Genomic DNA, 17,284 nt, shown 5'->3' with positions numbered 1-17,284 from the left:
TAACATGTCCCAGGATCACTTCAACTAACATTATCCACCATAATACTGACACCTTTGACAAAGAGGTAGGGCAGTGAATGTAGCATAGCTTGTACATGTGTAATTTAGATGAGCTACTTAGTAAACAATGAATTATTAATGACCATAAAGTGGAAATGGATAAAGCATTTAACACGTAACATTTTAGTATTATATATTATATTAATCAGAAATATATTCTCAGATATTTCAGTCAGTGTAGGGCTCTTTTCTATCTTATTTTGCCCTCAAACTAAAGCTGGAAGTCAGCCTAGGTTCTCATATATTTCAGAGTATCAGTTCAGGCGCCGTCGGCCTCAATGTGTCCACTGAAGCGAGGTCACGACTGCTGAGAAGATTGCTGTTGCTGGCTCTCCTTTGCCTTTGCATCTGCTGCCCTCTCCTTGGAAGAGCCATGTGCCACATCTGGTCCGGCTGAGTGTCGAGGGGACACGAGGCAGCTCCTCGAGGCAGAGCATTTGCATACACTTACTCTGGGAATGCCCTTGACTAGCTGTCTGCAGAATGGGACGTGAGCAGCATCGGATACACTAGTGAGACCTGAAGAGAGAAAGGGATAGATGGAGTGAGACAGCAAGATGGGGAACGAGTGTTGAGAGGGGGGGAATTAAGGGATGGCTCTCAGTGGGGACTCTAAATCGTATACAGTATGAACGCCTCATTAGCATTATTCATTAATCCCACCATCTGATGTTATTAGCCTTTCATGACTGGCTTTGTCTTATTCCGAGAGAAAATATCTTTTGAAATGGTCCATCAAACAAGAATAAGTTTGTAGATGGCATGTGGAAATGCACATCTAATAGTACCTCCGACTGATATTTGTTTTCACGGAGAGCGGAGAGCGTGTGAGTGGGTGGGGGGAAATGTCAAAAAATAAAATAAAATAGTGAGCTGAGAGAATAAGGGGATGTGTGCATTTTGTCTGACAGAGGAAGAGCAAGTGAGGAGACCGATGGAAAAAGAGAGTAGCTGGGGGAGGGGGCTGGAGTAGGTGGGCGGGAAGAGAGGAGGCTAGTGTCAGGGACAGAGAGAGAGAGGGAAGGAGAGGGAGGGAAGGAACAGTGAGCTGCTCGCCTGCCAGAGCTGTCAACTGGGTGTTCAAGTGTATGATTGTGAGTGCTTCTTGAGCCGTCGTGTGTGAAAGAATAAAGGGGGACATTGCTTTTTAGCCACTTATTTTGGTTTTCCTTTTTTTCCCCCTTCTTTTCAAAGTGTCACATCGAGCTCGCGCTGCAAACTTGAACCCCTTCCTGGGATTGTGAAGAGGACCCAGGGTAGACAGCGTGCTGCCAGGTAAGAGATGTCTTTTATTTTGTTTCCTCCCCTCACAAAAAGGTAACAGTGGAGAATCGCAGCGTGGCGATGGAGACGGCATGTTTTTACAGTCAAAAAGGCACGGGAGCGCCGCTTTGCTCTGCTGCTTTAAAAAATACCGCATGCCCGCTTGAAATCGAGAGAACACGCTGCCTGTGATGTGTGCGTGTGTGTGAGCTTGAGCGTGTCAGCAAACATGGCTCTGAGGACTCCGTACTGTAATAGTGATTGGAAGAGTCAGGTCGTATAGAGGAAGAGAAGAGGAGGAGGAAGAGGAGGAGGTGCCGTTTCTTTTTGACAAGGGCTTATCCAGGGTGACAGATGTCGGAGGACGTCAGATTTACATTGACAGGATTTACTAAAAAGGGAAACAAAACAAAAAAAATATTTCCAAGATTAGACTAATATTGGAGAAAGTGCTTGTGGTTCTAATAGTGGGTCGGTAAATACTTTCTACACAGTTTTTCTTGTGGTACTGCTCAAAATGTTTGTTTGGTGTGCTTCAACATTTTTAAGTTGTGACGGTGGTGGGGTGGAGTGGGGTGGGGTGAGGGGGAGTAAGCAGACTCCCACAGAGGGTTAGCCCGAGCTCCAGATCAACGGCTGTCTCAGGGTGGCAGCGGTACAGTCAGAGGAAACCATTATCGCCCTACAGCCAAGAGAACAAACATGCTGCTCTTAGCAGGTGTATCCACTATGTATTTAGTATTGTGGCTTCCTGACCCAGGGCTGGCTTTCTATGTCGTTTAATGAGAAGTTGTGCTGTAATCGAATCAACGTGCTGCCTACCCCGCCGTTTGTCATTTCCCCTTTGTCGTGCCTTATCTCTTCCTCTCTCTCTCTCTGGCCTCATTATCCCGGATTCCAGTGAAATGAACTAGTCGATCTCTCTTCCTTCGAATTCTTCCCTCCACGCGAGCTGAGGTACAGTAGACATGAAAGAGGTGAAAGTTGGCCGATTGTGGGGGTTCAAACAGTGCCCGTCTGTCAGTCTTGCGCTAGAACAAGGCAGCACAAAGCTCCAGTCTTTTCAGGCTCAAAACCAATACATTTTGGTTTTACTCCATTTTCCATCACCTTCCAAATCCTTTATTCTCCTACAAGGTCCAATAAATTCTTTTCACATCCGCAGCGCCTTTGTGGCTCATTGGAAAATGGATTTGTGCTTCCAGTAGAGGACATGAAAAACCTGCTCATCTCTCATATTCATTCCATTGTTATCATTTGATTTATGTGTAAGATCATGAGTAATTTATGGAAGCTATTTAATAAGATTAATTCACTTTGAGAATAATTTAACCATTTTTTTGGGGGGGGAAATATTACACCCGTTGGCATTGTCATGTGATTTCACAACTGTGTGTGTTGCACGTAGGTGCCTGTGCTGTGTGCTACGTATCTGACTGTGAGAGCTCCCTTCGCATCAATAGTTAATGAGCGTCTCAGGCGCTCATTCACATGGCCTATTCACTGTGTTTTTGTTTATTTAAACGGCCGTTTAGCCTTGAATGTCAGGCACTGTGCTATAGTTTTACAAAGCTTTAACACAGCTCAGCCGGAGTTGTGGAAGTAAGCAATATGCTGACCTTCACACAACCTTGCAACGTTACGGTGGGCGCTTCATGAGTTATTGAGGGCTGGTAATATCTGAGAGTAATGAACTCTCTCATAAATCTCATAAAAGAGAGAGCAAGAGTCATAAACTATGGTAAGGAAGAGGGAATTTTTTTACTTTTTACATTAAATGAATTGAAATTTAGAGAAAAAAAAACCCAACCGATCTGTAAATCACATGTATCTCCTGTACGTTTGTGTGTGTTGGAGACCTGAGCGGATCGCTCCATCCATGGACGTTACCGCTTTTGCTGCCCAGAGCGTCAGACAGCTCCTTTCGGTCCACTGGATGCGGTCTGCTCTCTCCGTGACTCATTGCCTCGTCCTCTCTGATTGGCTGGCTTTTCTACTCCAGGGAAAGACAGGATGGAGTGGGGTTGGCCTCTCATGACCAGGGATCAGCCGTTCTTTTCACACAACGTCCCACTGGAATTGCATCCTCAATGTGTCGGCCTGAATTTTAAAACACACGCAGGATGTAAAAAAAAACCCAAACAAAACAGAAAAGGCTTTTGATTATTGAAAAAGTGCAACTGCTGTCTTTCTTTTGTGTCACACATTCAGCTGTTTTTTCAGGATATTCTACTGAGGCAGGCAATGTTCGACCTAGCTCTAGCCACAATCATTTTTTCTGTCTATCTAAGGGATGTATTCAGACCTCCAGCTCCCCATCTCTTTGTAGATGACGCTGTCACATGTGACAGCTCTGAAGCAAACAGGGCGTGGAGCTCCCTGCCTGCTGAGACTCTGCCTTGTTTGCCACTTACAGACAGTCCCAGCTGAGACAAAGTCCAAGCTGCTCCATCCGTTCATCCAGCCAGCAAAATTCTTATTTTTTTCTCTCTGTGGGAGCCTGTGCCTCTGCACTCAGGCCGTGCGGTGCTGATTCAGAACCATGGACAGTGGTCCTGTGCGCAGGGTGAAATTTCAGCACCACCTCCTGTGGACAGATCCAATAGTCAGAGAAAAATGGAGCTTTCAGAGTGATGGCCAAAAACGGGATGTGCTACAAGCTGACAGTGTGAGAGCAGGGAAATTATGCAGGACGTTGCCTTGTTTGTAAAGATTATTCATGTGGTGATTAGATAATATAGTGCGAGGAATGACAGATTCAGTGTTTTGGTTGCAGGGGAACAGTCGGCGAGGCGCAGACACAACAGTGTTTGAGTATTTACTAGACTTAATTTGCGTTAACAAACTAGTACCGACTGTCGCTGGAGCCCATCAACATCAGTGCTTAGCACTTAACCAGGTAGTTTGGCTGAACGATTACAAGTCCTGCAACACTGGCAAAGCTTACAAATGGGGTGTTGGATTCTTTGCCACACTGACTATAAATCACAGAAGTATCAAGTCGCTGTTTGCTTGGAGTCGAGGATACTTTGCTTTTTCCTATAGCTTCAAAGTCTTCAGGATCTTTTAGTGTAAATGGCAGACTACTGATTGGTCAGGTTCTAGACACACCTTTGAACTTTAACTTTGAACTACACTGGCTTTGAGGAGCTGCAGGTGATGGGCTGTTTATCCTCATGAAAACATGGCAGTTATACAATATGCACATTATTGATTATCACATTCGCTATATTTAACAAATATTTACAGATTCATTAAATATTAACCATTGATATTTTATATCCTTGCACCCCCTGATCACTCTTTTAAAGAGAAAGAAGTTGTCTTAAAGTAGAAATTTATGTTAAAGTGGGGAAAAGTGTATATTGTGCTAAATTTGACAGAAAGCTACATTCGAATCAGCCAATGTACCTGGATTATGTTGCTGATTTCTCTGCTGGATCTAACACCTAGTGTAAAGTACACAGGAAAAAATACCCTCTCCCACTGCAAAATGCTTCGTTTCACTTTATAAAACACTGTGATTTGATTAATCTGCTTCGGCTGTAATAAAAGTGATATATGAGTCAGTCAGGGCTTCATTGATCTGTTTTATTGATTTTTAATGCATGGTTTTACACACCTGCATGCAAAGCACTTTAAAAACACAGCTTCTCGAGTTAGATTTATTGTGTTATCTAAAATTAATTACATTCATTGATAATAATATTTTTAATATAACCAGTGCTCCATATTCTGCCACTGTAAAATGCAAATCACACAGTTTCGTGAATTAATTAAACGTGTTTTACATCTTCTGTGTGATAACAGTGAACACAGCGAGAGGGTGTGAAATCAGACATGAAAATGAGTTATTTCTGTTAGATGGGATCTTAGTGCACTCAATCGTCTGATCCACAGAGGCCGGTGGACTTAGCCTATCAGAGGGCGTGCATTTTGCTCCCACATGTGCTCACGCCCACACCGATACACGTACACTGGCTCAGCATGACATTGATTATGTGCACTGCTGCATGTCCTCCAAGAACAGATGATAGCCAGCACCCATCACCAACACTCCCCCTGAGAGAAACAATAAAAGCCTCCCAGTCTTTGACCTAAGGCTGTTTTTATCACCAGTGGACAGCAAAGCACCGGCCACTCCACTCCCACCCTGTCTTCTGAACCATCATTGTAATGTTCACTAATTGGGAAAGCTAATAATAAACCCAGGGATTTTAAACTAATCATCCAAATGAAGCCAAATGTGGAGCAAAAATCTTTTTATCTTGTTTTTATAATCAACTGCCAAAATCGTGACTTGACCCCCAAAAAATTGAATCGGTGTGCAACTTTACCAAAACAATGTCGGACTCTGTAGTTTTCTCTGGTCCCCTCCCCAATCAGACCAGGAGTGACATGTTTAGCCGCATGTTCTCCTTAAATTGCTGGCTGTCTGAGTGGTGTCCCAGAAACGATGTGGGCTTCATAGATAATTGGCAAACCTTCTGGAGGAAACCTGGTCTTGTTAGGAGAGATGGCATCCATCCCACTTTGGATGGAGCAGCTCTCATTTCTAGAAATATCGACAAATTTATTAAACCCCTCAAAACATGACTATCCAGAGTTGGGACCAGGAAGCAGAGTTGCAGTCTTACACGCCTCTCTGCAGCTTCTCTCCTCCTGCTACCCCCCCAAAAACCCATCTCCATAGAGACTGTGTCTGCTTCCAAAAAGACAAAAAACAAACTAAAAACCAGCAACAAACAACTTAAACATTTACAAAGAAAGAACAATACAGTATCCACATCTGAACCAAAGAGTAAAACAGTGAAATGTGGATTATTAAATATTAGGTCTCTCTCCTCCAAGTCTCTGTTAGTACATGACTTAATAATTGATCAACAAATTGATTTACTCTGCCTTACAGAAACCTGGTTGCAGCAGGATGATTATGTTAGTTTAAATGAATTAACACCCCCGAGTCATTCTAACTACCAGAAATCTCGAAGCACAGGTCGAGGGGGCGGTGTGGCAGCAATTTTTCACACCAGTCTATTAATTAATGAAAGACCAAGACAGACTGTTAATTCATTTGAAAGCCTGATGCTTAGCATTGTCCACCCCAGCTGTGAAACTCAGAAACCAGTCTTACTTGTTATCATCTATCGTCCACCTGGGCCTTACACAGAGTTTCTGTCTGATTTCTCAGACTTTATATCTAATTTAGTTCTGAGCTCAGATAAAATAATTATTGTGGGTGATTTTAACATCCATGTTGATGCTAAAAATGACAGCCTCAACATGGCATTTAATCTGTTGTTAGACTCAATTGGTTTCTCTCAAAATGTAAAAGAACCCACCCACCACTTTAATCACACTCTAGATCTTGTTTTAACATATGGCATAGAAACTGAACATTTAACAGTGTTTCCTGAAAACCCTCTCCTGTCTGATCATTTCTTGATGACATTTACATTTACAATAATTGATTACGCAGCAGTGGAGAGTGGACTTTATCAAAGTAGATGTCTTTCTGAAAGCGCTGTAACTAAGTTTAAGAATATAATCCAGCCACTGTTATCATCGTCAATGCCCTGTACCAACACAGAGCAGAGCAGCTATCTGAACGCTACCCCAACAGAGGTCGATTATCTTGTTAATAATTTCACCTCCTCACTACGTACGACTCTGGATACTGTAGCTCCAATGAAAACTAAGGTCTCTAATCAGAAGTACCTGACCCCGTGGTATAATTCTCAAACACGTACCCTAAAGCAGATGACTCGTAATCTGGAGAGGAAATGGCGTGTCACAAATTTAGAGGATCATCATTTAGCCTGGAGAAATAGTTTGTTGCTTTATAAGAAAGCCCTCCGCAAAGCCAGAACAGCTTACTACTCATCACTGATTGAAGAAAATAAGAACAACCCCAGGTTTCTCTTCAGCACTGTAGCCAGGCTGACAAAAAGTCAGAGCTCTTTTGAGCCAACCATCCCTTTAACGTTAACTAGTGATGACTTCATGAACTTCTTCACAAATAAAATTTTTATCATTAGAGAAAAAATTACCAATAATCATCCCACAGATGTAATATTATCTACAGCTACTCTTAGTTCCATTGATGTTAAGTTAGACTCTTTTTTTCCAATCGATCTTTCTGAGTTAACTTCAATAATTACTTCCTCCAAACCATCAACGTGTCTTTTAGACCCCATTCCTACAAAACTGCTCAAAGAAGTCCTGCCATTGATTAATTCTTCGATCTTATATATGATCAACCTATCTCTAATAATCGGCTATGTACCACAGGCCTTCAAGGTGGCTGCAGTTAAACCTTTACTCAAAAAGCCATCTCTAGACCCAGCAGTCTTAGCTAATTATAGGCCAATCTCCAACCTTCCTTTCATATCAAAAATCCTTGAAAGAGTAGTTGTCAAACAGCTAACAGATCATCTGCAGAGGAATGGTTTATTTGAAGAGTTTCAGTCAGGTTTCAGAGCTCATCACAGCACAGAAACAGCTTTAGTGAAGGTTACAAATGATCTTCTTATGGCCTCTGACAGTGGACTCATCTCTGTGCTTGTCCTTCTTGACCTTAGTGCAGCATTCGATACTGTTGACCATAATATCCTATTAGAGCGATTAGAACATGCTGTAGGTATTACAGGTATTGCACTGCAGTGGTTTGTATCATATCTATCTAATAGACTCCAATTTGTGCATGTAAATGGAGAGTCCTCTTCACACACTGAGGTTAATTATGGAGTTCCACAGGGTTCGGTGCTAGGACCAATTCTGTTTACATTATACATGCTTCCCCTAGGCAGCATCATTAGAAGACATAGCATACATTTTCACTGCTATGCAGATGACACCCAGCTCTATCTGTCCATGAAGCCAGATAACACACACCAATTAGTTAAACTGCAGGAATGTCTTAAAGTCATAAAGACTTGGATGGCCACTAATTTTCTGCTTCTTAACTCAGATAAAACTGAGGTCATTGTACTCGGCGCTGAAAAGCTTAGAAATATGGTATCTAACCAGATTCTTACTCTGGATGGCATTACCTTGGCCTCCAGTAACACTGTGAGGAACCTTGGAGTCATTTTTGACCAGGATATGTCCTTCAACGCACATATTAAACAAATATGTAAGACTGCGTTCTTCCATTTGCGCAACATCTCTAAAATTAGAAATATCCTGTCTCAGAGTGACGCTGAAAAACTAGTTCATGCATTTATTACTTCCAGGCTGGACTACTGCAATTCATTATTATCAGGATGTCCAAAAAACTCACTGAAAAGCCTTCAGTTAATCCAAAATGCTGCAGCAAGAGTACTGACAGGGACTAGAAAGAGAGAGCATATTTCTCCTGTTTTGGCTTCCCTTCATTGGCTTCCTGTTAAATCCAGAATTGAATTCAAAATCTTGCTCCTCACATACAAGGTCTTAAATAATCAGGCCCCATCTTATCTTAATGACCTTGTAGTACCATATCACCCTATTAGAGCACTTCGCTCCCGCTCTGCAGGCCTACTTGTTGTTCCTAGAGTATTTAAAAGTAGAATGGGAGGGAGAGCCTTCAGTTTTCAGGCCCCTCTTCTGTGGAACCAGCTTCCAGTTTGGATTCGGGAGACAGACACTATCTCTACTTTTAAGATTAGGCTTAAAACTTTCCTTTTTGCTAAAGCATATAGTTAGGGCTGGACCAGGTGACCCTGAATCCTCCCTTAGTTATGCTGCAATAGATGTAGGCTGCCGGGGGATTCCCATGATGCATTGAGTTTTTCCTTTCCAGTCACCTTTCTCACTCACTATGTGTTAACAGACCTCTCTGTATTGAATCGTATCTGTTATTAATCTCTGTCTCTCTTCCACAGCATGTCTTTTATCCTGTCTTCCTTCTCTCACCCCAACCGGTCGCAGCAGATGGCTGCCCCTCCCTGAGCCTGGTTCTGCCGGAGGTTTCTTCCTGTTAAAAGGGAGTTTTTCCTTCCCACTGTCGCCAAAGTGCTTGCTCATAGGGGGTCATATGATTGTTGGGCTTTTCTCTGTATCTATGAAGCGCCTTGAGGCGACATTTGTTGTGATTTGGCGCTATATAAATAAAATTGAATTGAATTGAATTGAATTGAAAATCAAGCATAGTGTCATTTCACTTGATACACCTCTATACCTTCTATTAGCAAAGTGACAAACAGGGCATTCAGTTTAGGCTGCTGCATATTTGCTACATCCTGCAAGCCACTTGGGAACCCAGTTCCTCCTTTTCATGCTGTATTTAATGCATCTTACATTTGTTTTCGTTCCACCCTTCTCTTCTGTGCTTGGGTCGTTTTGCTGCTCTCCCGTTAATCTCACCGTTAACCTGGAAACTGTGGTGTCGAGCAACAGAAACACCAACGACAGGAAGTGGGCGATATAAATACAGAGCTGATGTGAACTGGGGTTAAAGTGTAGAAAGGGAAAAAGGAAGGGTTGTGATGTGAAAGGAGCGGAGATATATTTTCCATCTCGGAACACGGCAGCAGCTGTCGTCCTTGTCACTGCACTATGTAAATCAGCATGCTGTCTGCTACGAGCTGAGTGGAAAAAAGGAGCCGTTTTTTATCACTAGATCTCTGACTCCACAGAAGGCTCCATATTCGCCACAGACCTGCATTTACAGAGAGGAAAGGGCCAAGCCTGACAGCACAAAGAAAGTGCAGTTTTCTTTTTCTTTTTTTCAGCGCTCAGAGTACAGGTTAGTGAAAGGTAAAGGGAGAGTAGCACCTCGAACATATTTAAGTGTTGCATAGCAACAATCCACTGGTTTTCAGTAGTTAAAGCACTAAGCATGAGCTTGTTTTGTGTTTGACAGAATGTGAAATGAGGGAAAACGCTTTTTTTTCTTCGCTGTGTTAATTATCACTATCTTTGTGTCATAGTCGGGAAGCTTTTTAAGCAACGTTGTGCGAGCGTGTACAGCCATGAGTTCTATGACCATCGCTCACACAGAAAAAATACATGTCTGTATTTTCACTGTTACTTTTAGTAAATAGAAGAAAACGGAAAGTTTTTACATGTAACATGTGGTTTTATATGAACTCGAATCAGTGATGGAAACTTTTAAAAGCCTGAATTAATGGATTAGAAACAGGGCATAGACTGAGTAAATCTTACATCTGAGGTCAGATGTGAAGGATTTATAGATTATTTTGAATTATAAATAAACTGCCCAAGCCCAGAGGATGAACATGTACATAGAAAGTCTTTGTAAATACTGTGGTCTTTTGCAAATTTTGGGCCGCCGCTGATACTGATGCATGAAATATTAATTTGACCGAAAGGCAGTGTTGATACAGATCTTTTTTTTCTGTCTGTGTTGTTTTTTTGTGTTTAGTTAACCTCCTTTCATGGCAAGGAAATGAAGACAACTGTTATAAATAAACAGTGTTGGGAAGGTTACTTTTAAAATGTGTTCCATGGCCCAAAATGTAGTTTGTTATATATTCCGTTAAGTTACTCAATGTGAGTAACATATTCTGAATACTTTGGATTACTTAATATATTGTCGTGCTTTTTACAACTACATGAATGTACTATTGCTGTGTGATTTATTACTGTTACTGAAGGCTACTCGCCACTGAGCTAACATTGTTAGCTGGCATTAGCTGAGGTTAGTTTATAGACTAGGTTCAGAACTGCACATGATTATTTGCAGTTAGCAGGTTGTTAATTCTATCCATCAAGTCTAACAGTCTGCAGTCTATGAACTATAACCTTCGGTAATAGTAATAAATCACACAGCTATATTACATCGAAGATACTGAAGTGGCACATAACCCTGGTAGCTACCACAACTAAAACAAGGTAGTTGCGGTAGGCTAACGTTAGCTTTTAAAAAGGAATTTACTTCCAGATGTTTCTTTAGGTTGGAGGTGGAGTCTTTTGACACTGAGAGCAGCTTGGTCGCTGGCAAACAGAGTTTGCATTGAAGGTCAGAAGGGAAGAAGAGTTTGCTTATGTTGATTAGTTTTGATCCAAGTCTTAACCTGCAAGCCAGTGAAAATACAATGACAAAACCGAGCCTGTATGTAAGTGGTTAAAAAAAAAATTGGATTTCTATTTAGCCTCTCTTCTGAGGTCAGTAGTGTCACCTTCTCTCTTTGACCTTCCAGTCAATCCTGTTTTTCAGAAATTAGTGGATCTATCATGTTAAAAGGCTGTCACAGAAAGAGAAAAGCCAGGAGGGGGTTATCTGCACATCTGGCATTTCCTCCCGACTCTGTCCTTTAATGCATCGGGGCTGAAGGAGAGCAGGCTGTGGTAAATGGAGGGTCATCATTGATCTTAGATAGCCGCCTGGAAATGTACTATCAGCTGGCCCATCGAGGCGGCCCACTATGGAGGAAACAGATCCCATTACAGATGTGTCTTGCAGTGCTTGCAGTTGCAGCGCACTGGCATGAATACACACCGCCGCAAATGAACACTGTATTCATGCGCACAATTTTGATTCATGTGGTCATGATTGCGAGGCCGAGGGAGGGAAAAAAGCAGCTTGAAATGCATTTCAAAGCTTTCAGAGGTTTTTTTTTCCCTCCTCTCCTTTTCTGTGGCAGGGAGAAGTACAGAAGTGGCTCACGCTGGAGGCTCCTGTGCGAGTATAAATTCACATTTTCTTGCATTCGTTTGATGAGGAGTGGCAGAAAAGGCAGCTAAATGCAATCAGTGGCTTTGCACTTCCTCTGAAGAGCTACCGCACCCTCCACCATCACACACACACGCAGTTCACATCATTATGAATTACTGGGATCAGAGAAACACAAGTGAAATGTTTAACTTAGACAAGAATACTTTCACACATATCACCTGCTCTCAGATGAGTTGAGAAGGTAGAGGTGACATGGCAATGTGTGATCACGGTCATTAACTACAGCACAATGAGCCTATGCATTATTCATCTGTCATCACTTTCACCTGCTGCCAAAAGTCGTGACTGAATTTTTGGGAGGAACATGTGCTTGTAAACATCTTAAGCCAGATCAACAAAATCCACCGCTCCACAGTAAAGTTTGTTACCTGAAACCACCTGGGATTGAATAGCAGTCAAACAGATTATATATATTTTTTTATCATCACTGAAACACACATTTAAAAAGTATCCTAATGATTGTGTAACTCGAGCCTTTCTCTCTCCAACAAACGCAGACATCCCTCTCCGTCTCTCTCTGTCTCATAACTGTCAGTATAAATAACCACTTTGGCTCTTGATATGATCAACCCCCAAGAGGAGAAAAAAAAATTACCCAGAATGCACAGTGAGAGCGTAGTTCATGCAGAGAATGAGCTGTTGGATTATGGTGGCCTTAGTGTGACATTCAGTCAATACTCCTCGCTGATTTACTGTCCCATCAATAGTCACGGCATGGTCAGAGTTCACCCTCAGGACCAAGATGTTTTTAGGGAGTGAGTGCAGGGGCTAAGATAGCGTGTTTTACTTGGGTAAAGCATATTAATAATTTGGTAACTGTCTGTCGCCGCAAACTGTGTTTTGCATTTTCAGGTATTTTGCATTTTGTTGCATCATCTCACAGCATGCTATTTAAAGCATCTCTATTCAGCTTTATGTGGGTTATTGTATATATTTGGAGACATGGATCTCGGCTATTCTGTCATGTTATTTAAAGTCACTGGGATTTCATTTAGTGCTAAAATATATGTTTCTTTCTTTCTTTTTATAATTCGATGCAGTGGTGCACCGTTTACTTACATGCATTGAATATCTGTAATATCAGTCAGAGGCTGACATGGGGCAGTCAGTAGCATGCACCAGTGTCCCTGGGTGATGTTTATCTGTGCTTTCAACATAATTCTGCTGGCTAATGTGCAGCAGTAGTGGGGTATAGATCCTAAAAATGGAGATGTTAACTCATGCATTACTTATAAAATATTTGCATTTGCATTAAAGAAAAAAAATTATTCACACACTAAAAATCCTCCCAGCAAGGTTGAAGTTTCTGGTTTGTGGTCATGTGGCAGACATGGCTTCTTTTACCCTTGATATTTGGTCTTGTTTAAACCTTTTAGGGACTTTTTGGGGGGAAAAGACAATTAGCTCTAAAACACCAACATCAACGTCAGTACAGGCTCAAATATATGTATATAATTCTACAGACATACATGTCAGGGCCACAAGTTTAAACCTGAAGTGTTTTTTATATGCGTGAATCAAATGCACATGTGTTTATATTGTACAGTTTCTCCGTATGTTTTTGTCTGAAAACTGTTTCTCCTTCTTTATCAAACATAGAATGGTAAACCAGTGGTTTATTTAATGGAATCCAAGGTATTTCTGCCAGGTATTAGTAGCGTAACTGGTATGTAACAGGTTTAAATATTCATTTTCTTCTGTCACAGTAACACAAATTGTGATTGTGTTTACTGTCCAAAGGTGTCAGTCCACTAAATGGAAATTGCTACAAGGTACTCAGTACTGATTACTAGGGATGGGTATCGTTTAGGTTTTATCCGATACCGGTGCCATACTGGTACTTTTGAAACGGTGCCGGTGCTTAAACGGTGCCCAAACCGGTGCTTAAAGAATGGAAAACACAAAATTGGTCCAAAAACCTCTCATGTTCAGCTGTTTTTTTGTAAAAAGATAACAATGTTAGCCTTTTCTGCAGCTATAGGGCATATATGGCATCATTCTTGGCTGGAAGCAGTGCATAATCAATGGAAAAAACACAAACTTTGTCCAAAAACCTCTCATGTTTAACTGTTTTCCACTTTTTCTTTGGTCATTTCAGCCTTTTTGGCCAGGGTGAAGGGAGTATCTGCCATCAAACAAGAAGACAGCCGCATGTAGCTATGATGATGTTTGCTAGTTCACCTTACATGCATTAATGTAATAACGTGGTTAGCCTACTCAACGTAAATTACACACGAACAACATTAAGCTACTCACGCAGAGAAGAACGGCTGCTGCTGCCATCATCATCTGTCATCATTTCTGCTACACTGGATGGGGTTGGGGCCAGGACTCTACTCTTCGGGTTTTTGGGGGATGTTGCAAACTCCGGGTCCGATAACAGGCACCACACCCGCAGTAGATGTGCACGGTGTGAGGTCTCGCAGCAAGCTATCAAATAAGGCGCATTCCTTGGCTTTTTTAAAAAAAAAACGCTATGCGTCGCCAGGTGTTTCATCAGATTTGAGGTGTTACCTTCTTTGACAGTATCACAGCATCACCTTAAAGCACTTGTTGCAGGCTGTTGAGTTTGCATATTTTGCTGTGAAGTACAGCCAGACTTTTGATCGCTTCACCTTGGGCATCTTTAATCTGTAGCTCTGCTCTAAAAGAACGTACGTACCTGGACCCGCCTACTATCCTCGGAAATGTAAAATGATTGGCTAGAATCTAAAGCGTATCACAGCTCAGGAAAAAAAAAAAGCACCGAAATAAAGCACCGAAATAAAGCACCGAAATAAAGCACCGAAATGTGCGCTGCTTTTCGGTCTGGTTACTACCGTTTATGACAGAACCTACCCATCCCTACTGATTACATTCAACTACATTCTTTAAATTTATTTTGAAAATGTGATACAGTCAAAAAGTAATACAACAAAGACATTGGCAACTTTAAAAAAAAGTGGAGGTCAATGTTTACAATGGCTTTGTAATTGGAGACCAAATGCAATGTTATTCTTAATACTTTTGCCCTGACTGGACTGGGGCTGGAAAACGCTGGAGATGAAGTATTAAGAGCTTTAAGTGAGCTGAATTACGCCCTCCAGGCACTTTTTTCCTGGATGCACCAGTCAGATCTGTGACAGTGTCTGACCTCGGGTTTTCTCCTGCAAGCTCTCTTTGCCTTTTCCCCTTTAGTCCGTCAATCAATCCAGCCCCCATCACGCTCTAGTAAGCTTGACTGGCACTAAGGAGGGAATCTAGCCTTGCAGTGCTGTGAGTGGTCCTGGCGAATTCATATGCATATATATATACACACATTTCAGCTTTCCTTCATCTGTCCTCCCATGAAACGTTGCTCAGAATTGGAAGTAAACTGCTCAGCACTGAAATGAAACACTGCAGAGGATAACGGCTCTGTGATTGTAAGAGAGGCCCGTCACTTCTTCTGGTCAAGGACCTTCCTTGTCAGGTCATCTGGCTTTTAAACTGTCTAGCTCCTCTTTGCTTTTAATGCTCACTACGCACCACTTTATTGATCCCCGCATTGATCCCTTTTAACGGCGCTGTCTTCTTGTCCCCGAGCACCCAGAAAATATCCTATCATGTCTGTCTACACATTATTACACCCCTCGCACAGCATCTGAGCTGCATCCTCTTTTGTCTCGGCATGATTAGTGGTGACAGCGCTCGGAGTCATGTCTTTTGTTGTGTGTTGCGGGTATATTGTGGCTTGTTGTTGTCTTTACCCGGGAGTGTGTCGGGAACTGTTTGTGACCCCAAAGCAGAGATGCAGGGGCGGGCGGCGGGGTTGAGAGTTCAGGGTCGACCCTGAGTTGCGGTCATGCGCCACACGACACCACTCAGCAACGCACTGTAACGATGACCCGGACATTCTCAGTCGCTCATCGTGTTGTGATTTTTCTGTCTTACTGCTGATGGGTGGCTGCATGCATAATTGATTTATTTATTTTTTTACCAAAGTCATAATTAAAACCTCTGATGGCACAGTGTGGAAATCCAAAGTAGATCATTTCCAGGCAAAGGCTGTTAATTTCAATTTATGAACCAAGAATGTCTTGAGAGGGTAATGAACAGGACTGCCATCTGCATTTATAAACTAGTGTAAATTAAAGCTATGACAGGCTCTAATTAAGTCTCAAGCCACACTGGATTATTATTACACTGTTTTGTCACAGAAATGCAGAAGGCAAGGACATGAAAAGTGGAAGACAGAGAGCGAGACAGAGAGAGAGAGGTGGTGGTGGGGGGGAGAAGTTTTCACTGTTCAGGAGAGGTGGTAATAAGATAAGCTTTTTTTGCAGCATGAGCTCACAGATGGCTGTCCTCTCCTGACGTGGCCAAGCCACTCCAGCTTCATTTATCTCCTCCTCACAGCATTGTCTCCATCTTTTTGGATGCCTCTCCATCCACCTGCGCTCCCCCTCCTCCTCCCTCCCTCTTTATGATGTCCCTCACAAAAAACAAAAAAAAGATTTCAGCCTTCATCTGCCTCATCCGGCATAATGAAAATGTCAGACTTTCCAGGCCTTATCTACTTAACCAATGTCCACTGATTGAATTATGGCAGAATGCTTCTTTCTGCTTTTGCTGCTGATTCAATTTTGAGTCTCTCAGAGCTTTTGATGTTTGAAAAGTTTTTAAAAACTGACATTTGGACTAAATATGTCAGGCTCCGGCCTTTATGGGTTACAATTAATAGCACACAAAAACTCCAAAGTCATGTGAGTAGTGGGACAAATTTATTTTATATGTTTGCTTATCTTTAGGTCACTGCTTTTCTTGATCTTTGCTCTCTCTCTCCTGGGAGGCTCAATCCATAACCACTACTTCTCTGGGGCTCCCCCAAAAATTGGAGACAAAGATAGGCAAGAAAGGGAAGGCTGAGATGGTTTGGGGCACGGAAGAGTGGATATACTGGACAGAGGATGCTGAATTTGGAGCTTCTAGGGAGGAGGAAACAAGGGAGACCACAGAAAAGATTCAAGGGTGTAATGAAAGAAGATAACAGGACACTTACATTAGAGCCTCTTATTGCTTGTTTTGTTTGGGTTTCTGGCAATTTCAACAAAGTATCTGTATGAATGAATCCAGAGGACTGGCGTGGCAATGTAGGATGCTAAGTATGGGGGGTGATGGAGGCAGATGATCAGGAGTAGCTGAAAGAACAAAAAGCAGAGAAAGAATTTTTTTTAGTAGCTATTGTTTCTCCAGGTTTCTGGAACAACTGACACAACTGTTGAAACTCTTATGTGGCTTAAGAGAGTCTGATTGAGGGAA

General features: G+C 42.1%; 1 protein-coding gene across 6 annotated transcripts in view; it reads left to right on the top strand.

The window, feature by feature from the left end:
• Nucleotides 1–17,284, top strand: part of syt1a (synaptotagmin Ia) — a 212,300-nt gene that overhangs the window by 98,250 nt on the left and 96,766 nt on the right. For 4 of the 6 annotated variants that reach the window (XM_085138838.1, XM_085138836.1, XM_085138833.1 and 1 more), the window contains one exon: nucleotides 1,255–1,335. The gene's annotated coding sequence lies outside the window, so the exon portion shown is untranslated. The other 2 variants (XM_085138835.1, XM_085138834.1) reach the window with 2 other exon arrangements.

Source organism: Neolamprologus multifasciatus, chromosome 17 (assembly GCF_963576455.1).
Source record: "Neolamprologus multifasciatus chromosome 17, fNeoMul1.2, whole genome shotgun sequence".
NCBI lineage: Eukaryota > Metazoa > Chordata > Actinopteri > Cichliformes > Cichlidae > Neolamprologus > Neolamprologus multifasciatus.
Note: the sequence above shows the minus strand (reverse complement) of the source record. Positions and strands in the feature narration are given on the sequence as shown.